The sequence below is a fragment of the Monomorium pharaonis genome, chromosome 3 (genome assembly GCF_013373865.1).
Source record: "Monomorium pharaonis isolate MP-MQ-018 chromosome 3, ASM1337386v2, whole genome shotgun sequence".
Taxonomy (NCBI): Eukaryota; Metazoa; Arthropoda; class Insecta; order Hymenoptera; family Formicidae; genus Monomorium; species Monomorium pharaonis.
In genome coordinates, this window is record NC_050469.1 from 23,727,952 (window position 1) to 23,739,731 (window position 11,780).

The 11,780-nt window shown below is 32.4% G+C and overlaps 1 protein-coding gene and 1 long non-coding RNA gene across 3 annotated transcripts in view; both read right to left on the minus strand.

The window, feature by feature from the left end:
* LOC118644945 overlaps window positions 1-11,780 on the minus strand; it is a 356,119-nt gene that overhangs the window by 310,635 nt on the left and 33,704 nt on the right. The gene's annotated exons all lie outside the window — the stretch shown is intronic.
* On the minus strand, window positions 5,106-8,726 carry LOC114254681. The gene is made up of 2 exons (XR_003626004.2): window positions 7,738-8,726; window positions 5,106-7,127 (listed from the first exon to the last, which is right to left on the minus strand). It is a non-coding gene; the product is annotated as an uncharacterized LOC114254681 (long non-coding RNA).

The window sequence follows — 11,780 nt, forward strand, 5'->3', positions numbered from 1 at the left end:
GACACTTATTCAGTACATACAGTAAGAAAAATGAACATTTTACATTCAACCGTGGCACAATGTACTTAATTTTCTGTTTTTATTTTACTAAACATATTGCACTCAAAATATTTCATGAGACTTCATAAAACGCCTGAAACTTTATTAACTCTGATCCTATACCTGGAGTAAAATAAATCCCACTGGTTTTTGGATTTAGTTTTAGACTTAGCTTTTTGCTTAGCTCCATGAATTTTTTTTTACTGTTTTAAAATTTAAATTGCCCCAAAATAACTTTTAGACATTATTTTTAGAAGTTTAAAGAATGTTAAAATGTATTTTTTTAGCCAAAACGTTTGATAATATACAAGTAATGACTATTTAAAGAGGCTGAAATGTATTACACCCTTATGTAGAATACCAAATTATTGCATAGTGTGCAGTGTGTAGGATTAGGGTTAAAGGTCTGTTTTCTATTTTTTTAAATGAAAGCAAGCAAAATGTAAAATTAATATTGTTTCCAAATTGTTAATATATATTATAACACCATTTATGTACCAAATTCAAAAGCGCCCGTTATATTAATTACGTCAATACTTAACCATCATATTTAACTAGTAATCGGGTAAAATTATTCACATAAATAAAGCATTAGCTCAACACATGCATATTATGCACTGTGTTTATTGTAAATTCATAATTTTTATAAGTTTTTATAAATATAGCATAAATTATAAATCGTTAATTAATCGCAATATAAATTATAAACACCGCAAATTAATACACGCCTCTACGTAAAGATGGAAGAAAAAATAACATTTAAGATTATCGAGAATATATCGATATTGAGTGTATCAAATTGCGTGACTCCCCTTAAAAAAAGCAATAAAATTTAAACAAACGATCCAAGGGACCGACAAAAGTTCAATAACGACTGTCTGCCGAGGGTAATGACTTTTCGCGCACGATTCATCCATATCTGTCACAACCGGTGGTTGCCTGTCAAACTTCATACAACGGTGAATAATTTTAACAAGCTACACAATCCGTCGTGAAACGTCCAATTCGCGATCGTCGACGTCTATTCGACGCACTTTTTGATCGATCCCATGCTACTATTTTTAACAACGCACGGAGGGTTCGGGTAAGACCACACGTTACTAAATTAACGTAACAAGAGCGCCTTCGTTTTTTTGCAAGATTAAAATATCATCCGCCAACAGGACGAAATCACTTTTGTTCCATCACAATATTTCTTAAAATAATCTTCTCTCTTGTGCGATTAACAGGTATATATTTTTAAAGGAAAACAGAAAGATTAAATGAATAAACTTTTTCTCGTAAACTGTTATATATATATATATATATATACTTGTGTGTGTGTGTGTGTGTGTGTGTGTGTACATAAAGTCATTTGAAAAAAATAACTTTTTCTCTTTTTAAAAAAATACTAACAGTGTAGTTGCTATAATTAATAATGCGTAATATTAAACATATTAATTATTGCAAGATGCAGTAACACTAACTAACTACTTTTTTTTAAGGCTTAAAAATTAGCTCATTTTTTATGCACATATGAATGTAGATCTTAACTTTAATATTAATAAGATTTTCTTTTTAGACAGATTTAAAAAGATATATTTACGTATTCGTATGTTTTTTTAAGATGCGTGTGTTAGAAATAAAATGTTGACGTGTCAGTAGAGACTTCAATTCTTTAAATATACAAAAATACTTCAAAATATACTCTTTAAAAACCATACGTATACATCACATTTGCCAACTGCACCCTAATTTGTCGACCGGTGCCTTGATGAAGCCTCACCCTGTTTCCGATAAAAATAACTTTTTATGACGAAGAAAGAATGGAGACTTCTCTGTCTCTCTCGACTCTTGAACATCTTGCAAGCATAAATATTAAAATACGTACATCTTTCTAGTAAATGCTTTATATAAATCTATACACGTGCTTTATATAAATATATACACGAATTAATATTAGTGACAATAAACAACATATCAGTACAGGTAATACTTTACTGTTTCATAATTTTATATCAGTTGCCTAACTAATTTTTTAAATTTTATGATTAACTTTAGTAAGAGAAGAACTTCAACTATTTTGCTTAATTATTCATTAAACTATTTGTGATAAAGATTTTTATATATTTAAATTTTACATAAACATATGTAAATTCTATGTAACATAAAAACCCATGTAAATTTTTAATAAATAGGACATTACATTTGTTTGGCTTATCCTCCAATATGACATTTAAAATTGTATTTCTCATTCTTGCATAAGAACTGTTTCCCGTATAAAAACTGACCTGACTTCAATTTACCGTATAATCGCATTGTTGCACGTCAAGACTTAATCTAGAATGTCGGCCACGAACCGTGGATTTTATTTATGAATCTGAATACATGTGTGGCTTGTCGTGGTTCATAGCCGCTGGATGGATGTAACATAATTTAAGTACCGCAGAATGCATATTGTAAATTTGAAGCGATACGGCATAGAATGTGTGCGTGAATATGTGTACCTTGTTATGCACGCGATGCTACCGACGGTGATACGCAGTACAAACATTATCCAGCATTGTTACATACAGGGATTTGGCTGTACGCAATGTAATTTGGGAAGGGACCGTGCGTCTTGCGTTTGGAATGAAAGCTTGACAAGGGGAAGCGATGAGAATAACTATTAATCCTTCGGGATTGCTATAAATCCTCAATGGTATTTTGATCGCGTTCGAGTTTGAAATCGAATCCATTTAGCTTATACGGCTATCACATTCATTAATGTAACATAAACGAGAAAATTATTATTTCCATGCGTAATTATTCATTATATTCAAGTTTTACAAATTCATGCTCTGTGAAACTAATTTCCAAATCAATTTTTCCAAATGTCACATTTTATCGTAATTGTTTAGTATTTAAAATATAAAATTTCTATCTACTATAATTTCAAATAAATTACAATTAACTACAATTAAAAAAATATATATAAATAATAATAAAGCTATTTAAAATTATTCATAAAAATATCACTTTTTTATTTAAATTATAAATTGCATTTAATCTATCTATTATATCGTATTATTTAATTACAAGTAGTTTAACATTAACTAATTATAAGTATTGTAATTGCATTATTTTGGAAATTGCTATTGCATTAAAAAATTTAAAAATAACAAAATATTTCAAAAGGTTCTGACTAAAAGTAGATTAAGCAAATTTCTAATTAAATTGTAATGCTTATTTTTCAGTTCAAATCTCAGATGAAATACTAATCATTGATTAAAAGAAACGTATTCGTAATTACATTGCAATAAAAAACGAGAAATATCGTTTAACTTTAATGTACAGTTTCAAGATTGCTTTCAAGAAAAACATTTTTGACAACTTATTCAGTATTCAATTAAACCGCATGAAGTATCACCGGTAAAGGCAACAACGTTGTCTTGAATTTCCGGAGTTATTAGCTCGTGGACAACCGTACTTCCGTTCTGACGAGACACTTTCATTAACAACGTACATCAAAGACATTTCCAGTCTTTTCACAAATACAAGCAAGCAACGTACTTAGACGCTGAAAATGTACTTACCGTACGAACCAACAACAAATATTGTTGCTCGTAACAGTATATCTTGTAAGGTATGAATTTTAAATAACCAACTCTTATTTTCTGTTCAACATAGAGAGATGAAAGAGAAGTCAAATAATGTTTGGGGAAGTGCCCCTCATCTTGCGTAAGGAAGAAAAAGCACTACAAAAATAAATGTATAAAAAAGTAATTCTAGCCGTTACACGCTATTATAAAAAGACCAATATTTATACTCGTTTTTTCCTTCCGATCAATATACATAACACAGATATAAATATTTCCACAATCGCACAAAAAGTGTAATGTTACACAAAAGTGTAAAACCAACCACGTAAATACACGGCCATAAATAAAGAGTATATTCAATTCAAAAGTAATATTTCATATTGTGATAGGTTTTTAACAATCGGGCAATAAATGTCAGTACTGCCGGACTGCGTTATTTTTTTTTCATATATGCAAAAACCATCTACATTTTATACTACGTATGAATTTCAACAAAAAATTTTTTCCGATATGTTTATCATTATGAAACTAATAGTCAAATTTTTATGCAAACTTTTTCCTTTTTTTATATTCATTGCGTAAGCTTCAATTCACAGCTCAATGCCGTAAGTCAAATAAACAAAAGATAGCTTAAAGATTTATCTCTGAATTTGGAAATCCAGCAGCTGCTACATTCTTATTATTCTCAATCAATGATCTACAAAGTGATAATATAATATTTGACATAATTAAATAATCCAATTTCTGTTTCGAGACATCGGCTCAAAGATCGTTGTCTTTTTTTTTTTGCAAAATGGAATACCTATAATGATATTACTTGCATTAAGTAATAGCATTACAAATTATACTAATAAACATTCCCTGGTATATATTACAATATAATAACAAATTTAACACGATATAAATACTTGTAAACTGGTAAATGAATAAAAAGAAAGCGTTAAAATAATACGTTATAAAATAACCCCCGTTAAATAAGACGAGATTACGAAACGCTGATAATCTCACTAGCTGTTTATTGGAATACATTGAGTCCTGTTATTCACTTTGCCGTACTCCGTGGAAAACAATTGGCAAAAGCTAGTCTCCTCAATATTACTGCCGTCAATCGATTGAGAAATAGGAAAACAACGAGAAAAGAAAGAAAAACCGACATTGATCATCCGTGGAAAGGTGACAAGTAGATTTACGAAGAATGGCAAAAGTTGGAGACGTAATAATATAGGAAACATCCCAAGATGATTCACACATATTCTTCGTCTTTCTTGAATTTCACCGAAATATTGTCCAGATCACAGTTGTAGATAATCCCCAAAGATCATCTTAAGAAACAAAGAAATCTAATATATTCAACACATATGCTTCCAAAAATAAAGAAAACCAACATTTATTTTTTCAGAAATTCGCAAAAGTATATAGCTAAATTATTACAAGAAGCTAATCATATCAATGTATGTAAACGTTCAATGTTCTATTATATTTTTTTATTGTATATTAGCAAATTTCTTTTTTTTTCTTGTTTTTATTTTTTGCGCATATTCGTAATTATATAAATATTACCTATATTGTTATGATTTGTTCAAATAAGGTTCGTAAACTTTTTACAATAGATATTTAAATAAAGATTATAATGACATTTAGACATTTTTTCTTAGAACAACACAAAATTAAATATTTACTTATATCATATTATATGTTTCATCATATTTTGCGTCTAATTTTCCAAAATTAATACGTTCGTTTTTTTATATATAATATATAACACATCCCAAATCTATCACTTACAACGGAAAATTTGATACAGAAGAAAATAAGTTTCAAATCCTCGTTTTTTTTCTCAAGGACGACCAAAAAGAATCTCATTCGTGTCACGTCAGAAAAATAAGAAAGGTCTGATCGGAAACGATTGTACGAGCAACAATTTACATTTCACATCCAAGTTGCTCCTCGTGATAAATATAACTGTTAACCCTGCGACAATTTCTTATCATGATTGAGATGTCGTCAAAATCCCGTCAACAAATTTCAAATGTCGCATCGGCCAACAAAAAGTCATCAAATATACATGAACTAAAATGGTTAAACATTTATGCATGAACTTTGTCCGATCTTTTCATATCAAGAATGCTGTTTGTACGTACAATATCTAGTATAGGAAATATGTTTTTTACAAAATTATATACATCAGATCAAAATATCGCCTACAAATCTACAGAATACTAAATTAGAATAAAATATTATAAAATTAAGGGTACGGTCAATTTGCGCTACAATTTCGCTTCAAATTTGATTGGCGAAGCAGAAACGAGAAACGAGAACGAAGAATTGATCAAATTGATCAATCAAGAAATACTTCGAAACATTTGTAACTTGACCCCGTACTTGTAATAACATGTATAATAATTTATAAAATATTTTCTGCAATAATATAAGAACGAAAACTACAATTGTCTAATAGAAACAAGAAACATTTACCTGAAAATAGTTAGATACAATTTCAAGTTTTGTTTATAACAGAATACTCTAAAAAAGGTACTATCCTATAAAAGGATTATAAATCTCTTATGTAATACGATAGTTTAATAGTTTTATTGCGCTGTATGCAATTTTTTTATGCGTTATGCAATATCACTCAATTGTATCATCTTAAAAAATATATAATAACTTCTATAAGAAAATTGCATTTTGAGCTTTTCACTCTTACATTTTTCTGAGATTATATATCACAAAATGTATTATTGCATCTTCATTTCCATTCTAATCTAGAGTTACATGTATAGAGGACACCCCACAATTATTACATATGTACAATTATAGATATATGTTTATTAATTCGTGCCAATTTGTTATAGTGTGGATTAATAACTGGCATTCAATTTACTGCAAGAATAGGTAATGATTTATTTCAGATATATAACAATAATGCACGCAGGAACCGACGCGTATCACTAATATTGATACAAACAGAATTCACGCACTGTAAAATAATGATTTCCCTTGGGCATTTAAAGCCATTTAAATAATTATTATTGCGCAAGCTACCCCGTTAAATGTCCCATTTGCGGCAAAGTTATATTTCAGTTTTAAACCGGCTTTCTCACAGGTGACACTAAATACTCTTGTGAGCAAAACAACGTTGTTACAGTATGAGACGTAAAACAATACAAAGCTTTAATTCTAATTTGAAAGCTTTAATTCTAAAGTTTTTTCAAAAAAAAATACGCAATGAAAAATAAAATATCAGAATCACATAAATTCATTGAAAGTTTTTAATGCGATACCATTAAAAAAAGGCCTGCCCTCGGTCGCCCTAATGTAAAACATGCTCTCCGCGCTCAACTCGACGTAATAGCTTTCCAGTGTTAGGTATACAATATGCATGATGCCAGAAACCTCAAGGAGAAACGAAAATGAAGTAACAAGAAGCGAAAAAGTAGCCAAAAGAAGAAAAACGGAATCATGACATTCAAAACCTTCAAAATCAATAAGTTTATTTTTACCTAGATACTGAGAACATAAAATAATCACCTCTGTATCGTCGAAACCTTCCGGTAAGGATAAGTTCCGCTATTTCGATTTTTTGGTGGGAGGTTGAATAAATGAAACGTTTGATTGAGCTCAGGGACAAACCTTTATTGCTCGTAGGGGAAAAGCCTTACGGCATAAAAACCCCTCAGTGATTATACGAGTTAGTAATGCTTCGACTACTCGTATCGTTATAACGTTCGTATTATAATTCGTATTATACGCGGGTACGCGGGGCCCCGGTACGCGAGTCAGACTCGCTACACTGCAACTGCGGGATAACCCTGACAGTTGGTGAATTGTCTTATGATAAACGTTCGAAGGTTATATAAATGTATATACTAAAACAATTACACGAATAATCGCACTGACTTTAGACTAAATACGTGACCGTACTAGACGAGATCTCGCACAGAAGTGAGTATCCTTTTCGCTGACCCTACGTAACCCGCTACCCCTACCTTGTAAGGTAGGCGGTCATAGATTCACGGTCATTCGTTGTTTTACACCGTGGGCGGTCACAAGTTGCATCATCTTGTCTAACATCCCCACTTCACGCTACGGGAACTTCTCGCTTGTTCTGGAATTTTCTAAATCTGTTCTACGGAACAACCTCTATAGGAGATAAGGGTGTGGACACCCTTCTCGTGTTAAAAAAGTTTTATCTTTTTTAGAGTTATTTCGGTATAAATATAGAGAAAAAAACCAGTCTCGGATGTACTTTCTAACTGAAAGGGAATATTTTGTCATAAAACTTGATAAAATGAAAGAGTCATATCTCAAAGACAATATAAAATTCTAGCGTTCAAATTTGCACGGTCGTCGATATTGAATAACAATGAAATATATTAAAATTATATTAGATTCAATAGAAAGGATAAAACATCTATGATAAAAACGTCACATAAATGTCAAAATAGTTAATTACTTTTTTCCATCTTGTTTCGTAACGTTACTTAAACAAGACCCTTATTTAGTAACGGACAGCTCGGCACTGGTCACTGTAACCCCCTATCCACTTTAGCCCGTATCGCCCTTTAGAGATTACTATGGAAACGCGATCTAAGGCACTGTTTCAACGTGTCTATGTATAACGGGGAAAATGGAATTCATCGAAATTATACCAGTTTCTGTCCGGATCGACTTTGATGAAACGACGAGTTTCGAACAGAAATACGAAGCGCACGTTTTCAATCGAACACGAATTGCTACGCGTTTGCTATCTGCACTCATTGTAAACCTCACACGCTCAACGAGGTGACGTGCGAATATCTTTGAAGGTTTCCATGAGATGTAAAGCTCAATATAGCATGTATTAACGAAAGGAATTAACGCCGCGAAATGCTGTTACAAATTGTTTCGCATATGCAAAACGATTCTCGCTGTCACATATGTTAGGAGATATTGCGCAATGCCTGTGCACTTTGCGACAGAGAATAATAAGGAGGAAGATTCATCACTGAATTCCATTAAAATACGACCGCAATATAATATTACTAGAATACAAGGAAATATATCGGCAAAAATTTTAATAGTGCAATATGAAGTATAGTATCTGTCTCTCTCTCTTCTCTTGAACGTTATAAATTTTAAAGATATAATTAAAAAAAAACACACAGAATTGTTCTTACATAAAAATAGTAATGATAAAAACTCGTTTTTTTATTTCATTATTCTAAAAATATATATATTTAATAACAAGTTTAATTCCAACGCACTAATGCACATTTAGTACACATTAAAACTATTGTACATTAAACAAAGTAAAGGTATGTAATAATACATAATATGTCATTATTACATTTTAGTTAAATTAATGTACAGTTGCTTTTGTGTATCAGTGTGGAGTTTAATCGAATTCGCTATTACAAAATATTTAAAATAATTGCAACTATCCAGGTTTCTATGTTTTTTCCTCTACATTTTCGTGATCTATCAATTTAAAATGTTTAATGTTAAATACTATTTAACAGCATATAACTAACATGAGAATTGCGTTTACGTTAACGCGAAATAGATATCAGAATAGATTTAGTACCAAATCTGTAATGGTAATACGGAACTGAATGTATTCGTGAAACATTCGCCTATCTACGACCGCAGTATTTTCGTACATCACCTCCATCCGTTTAGAACCGCTCCAATTTTCGGCTAAATTACTCGATTAATTAACTAAACATACCAATCAATCGAACACTTCCACTGAACCGATTGCTCCGATTTACTAACGCAAATCCGCATTTGTAGGTGCTAATTACGTTAGCTATTCAAAGACACCGAAGCACGTACGTGGGTACCATTCGCGAAAGCGCCATTTCCATTAACACGAGACAAACGACAAATGTAGTTGCAAGAAAAAGCAATCCTCGCTGATGCGGAGATTGCTTCGCTACATCAAAGCAGAGTTGAGAATCATATCGTTGCAACCGGAAGCTGATATCGATGGACGCGTCAATGACAGGAGACAAACCCGAGCAAAGCACTTTGGCGAGCTAGAATGCACTTTAATGAGGATCACGAGTGAAAGGGTTGGTAAAAAGAAATGCGCAAAAGTAGCGACTAAAGAGATAAAAATAAAAGATAAAGATGAAGCGACCCCACCCTAATGCGAGAAAACTAAAAATCCGGATTTTCTTTCGACCTGGTAATTTATGCTGACATTTTAATGGTTCCTATTGTTGAATCAGATTCCTCCCAATCTCCTAATAACGAGATTAGACTATTTCTCTTTCTCTGCCGCAAAATCGTGTAGTACCCTGATTCGATTATGAACAAGTACCGCGGCTCTTATATTACGATTTGATTAAGATTAAGGCGAATCTTCCAAAGTATAATGACATTTCTTTTTTTCTTTCTTTGTAAAGGAAAAATATCATTTAAAATAAGGATACAATGGGAAAGAAAATTACATGACGAGGGAAGAAAAATAAGATTTAACAATTAAAGATTAAAACTTTTAATATCTAAAACTGTTGCGTTTTTTGTTCCTGAATATCTGGCGAAAACGACATCTCCGCGATGCTAATCAATAATCGTTACAACGTGTAATTTTATTCTTTCGGTTCCGTTAGAGTAATTACTGAAAATAATCGAATAGCTTGAAACATTTAAAATTGTTTAAACATACGGATTTAAAGTTTTGTTTATAATAGCACGGCAATCGAGCTTGATTCATTAGCTCTTGACATATTGCATTGTTTTTATAACTTCTTTACAATATTGTTTGGAATAAAATTTACACAATATATTACACAATTTTAAAATAAAACAAATAAGAATGTATATATAAAATTATATATAAATGGATCTTAACTCATGATAACAAATAATCTAATTAACATCGTTCTCGTGTAGGTCTACTGCAGAAAGAGATTTAAATTAAGATTAAATCTCCATTTGGTTTATAGATTGCCGTGTTCAAGATTCCTTGATCATTTTTAAAGAGATCCGACTTTATTCGTTACGAAGATGCAAGGAACTGCTTTGACAGACGAGAAAGGACATTGCGGAGAAGAAGAGAAAGAGACAGAAAAAAACAGAATGAAAGAGAGAAGGACATGGAAGGAGGCTAGAGAATGGAGAACTGGACGCAGGCGCAAAAGCTACCCCATTCCAGTGTACGAGGCGTCGCGACGCCTTTTCGCTTCATTCGGCGTCCGGACGTCAACTTGTCACATGTGCGGGAACGTGCGATTCTCCTCGCATTTCTGCCTAACGTGAAATAGCTGTGTTGTTCACGATAGAATCGCCCGCAAAACAAAAAGATCGCGGAACGATCGGTGCGAGTGTGACAAATATCACAAATAATTAAGACATGCTACATAAAAGGCGATAAGCGTAGCGAGATGAACGTAAAACGAACGTTCTCAAATTAGCGCCCAAAGTAATCTTAGCCGGCGGCAATCGAGAGCCCGCCTAGTGATCGGTTTAAGGTAGTGGGCGGATAATTCGATCCGCGAGCCGCGGGGGAAGTGGAAAATTGAAAGCGGAATGTTTGTGCATCTCTTCGGTCGGATTGACGATAATGCTCGTTTCGTGCTCAAACGGTTATTACGCTGCGCGTAGAAAAGTGTTCCTATGGTACTCGAGGATCATTTCGCACTGGAGGAGGGTGCGGCAGCCACGATTAGTAACTGAAGCGTCCTTCTTACACGTGTCACCGGCTGTACGTGTCACATGACGGTGTGATACTGCACGCGACACAAAAATCCAATTCGCTCGAAAATTAAATTCCACGAATCATCGTGCATCGTGGAAAAAACTGGTCCTCACGCTCACGAGCGATTTTGAAAAAAAAAAAAACATCATAATCATCATCCTTAATCGTAATCCTGTCTGCTAATTAGTTGTAATGTTGCTTGATATTGATGTTTATATTATATTTGAATTTAAATCTCTGTCAAGAAATCTATTATCTTTACTGTCACAAAGAGAGAAACGTAATCTTGACGTTTGTCGCATAAAAATTTGATATTGATGGTGGTGCACGGAATCAATTTTAAACGCTGAAACATATGCTTCAAAAATGGTAAATACAAAAGTTGAAGCCAACTGACTGCACTCGTATGCTCCGCTTGAAACATTAAATTGTCAAACGATAACAATAATAACAAAAGTTTTATTATTGCTATACTTCAGCGTTTCATCGTGCTTTCT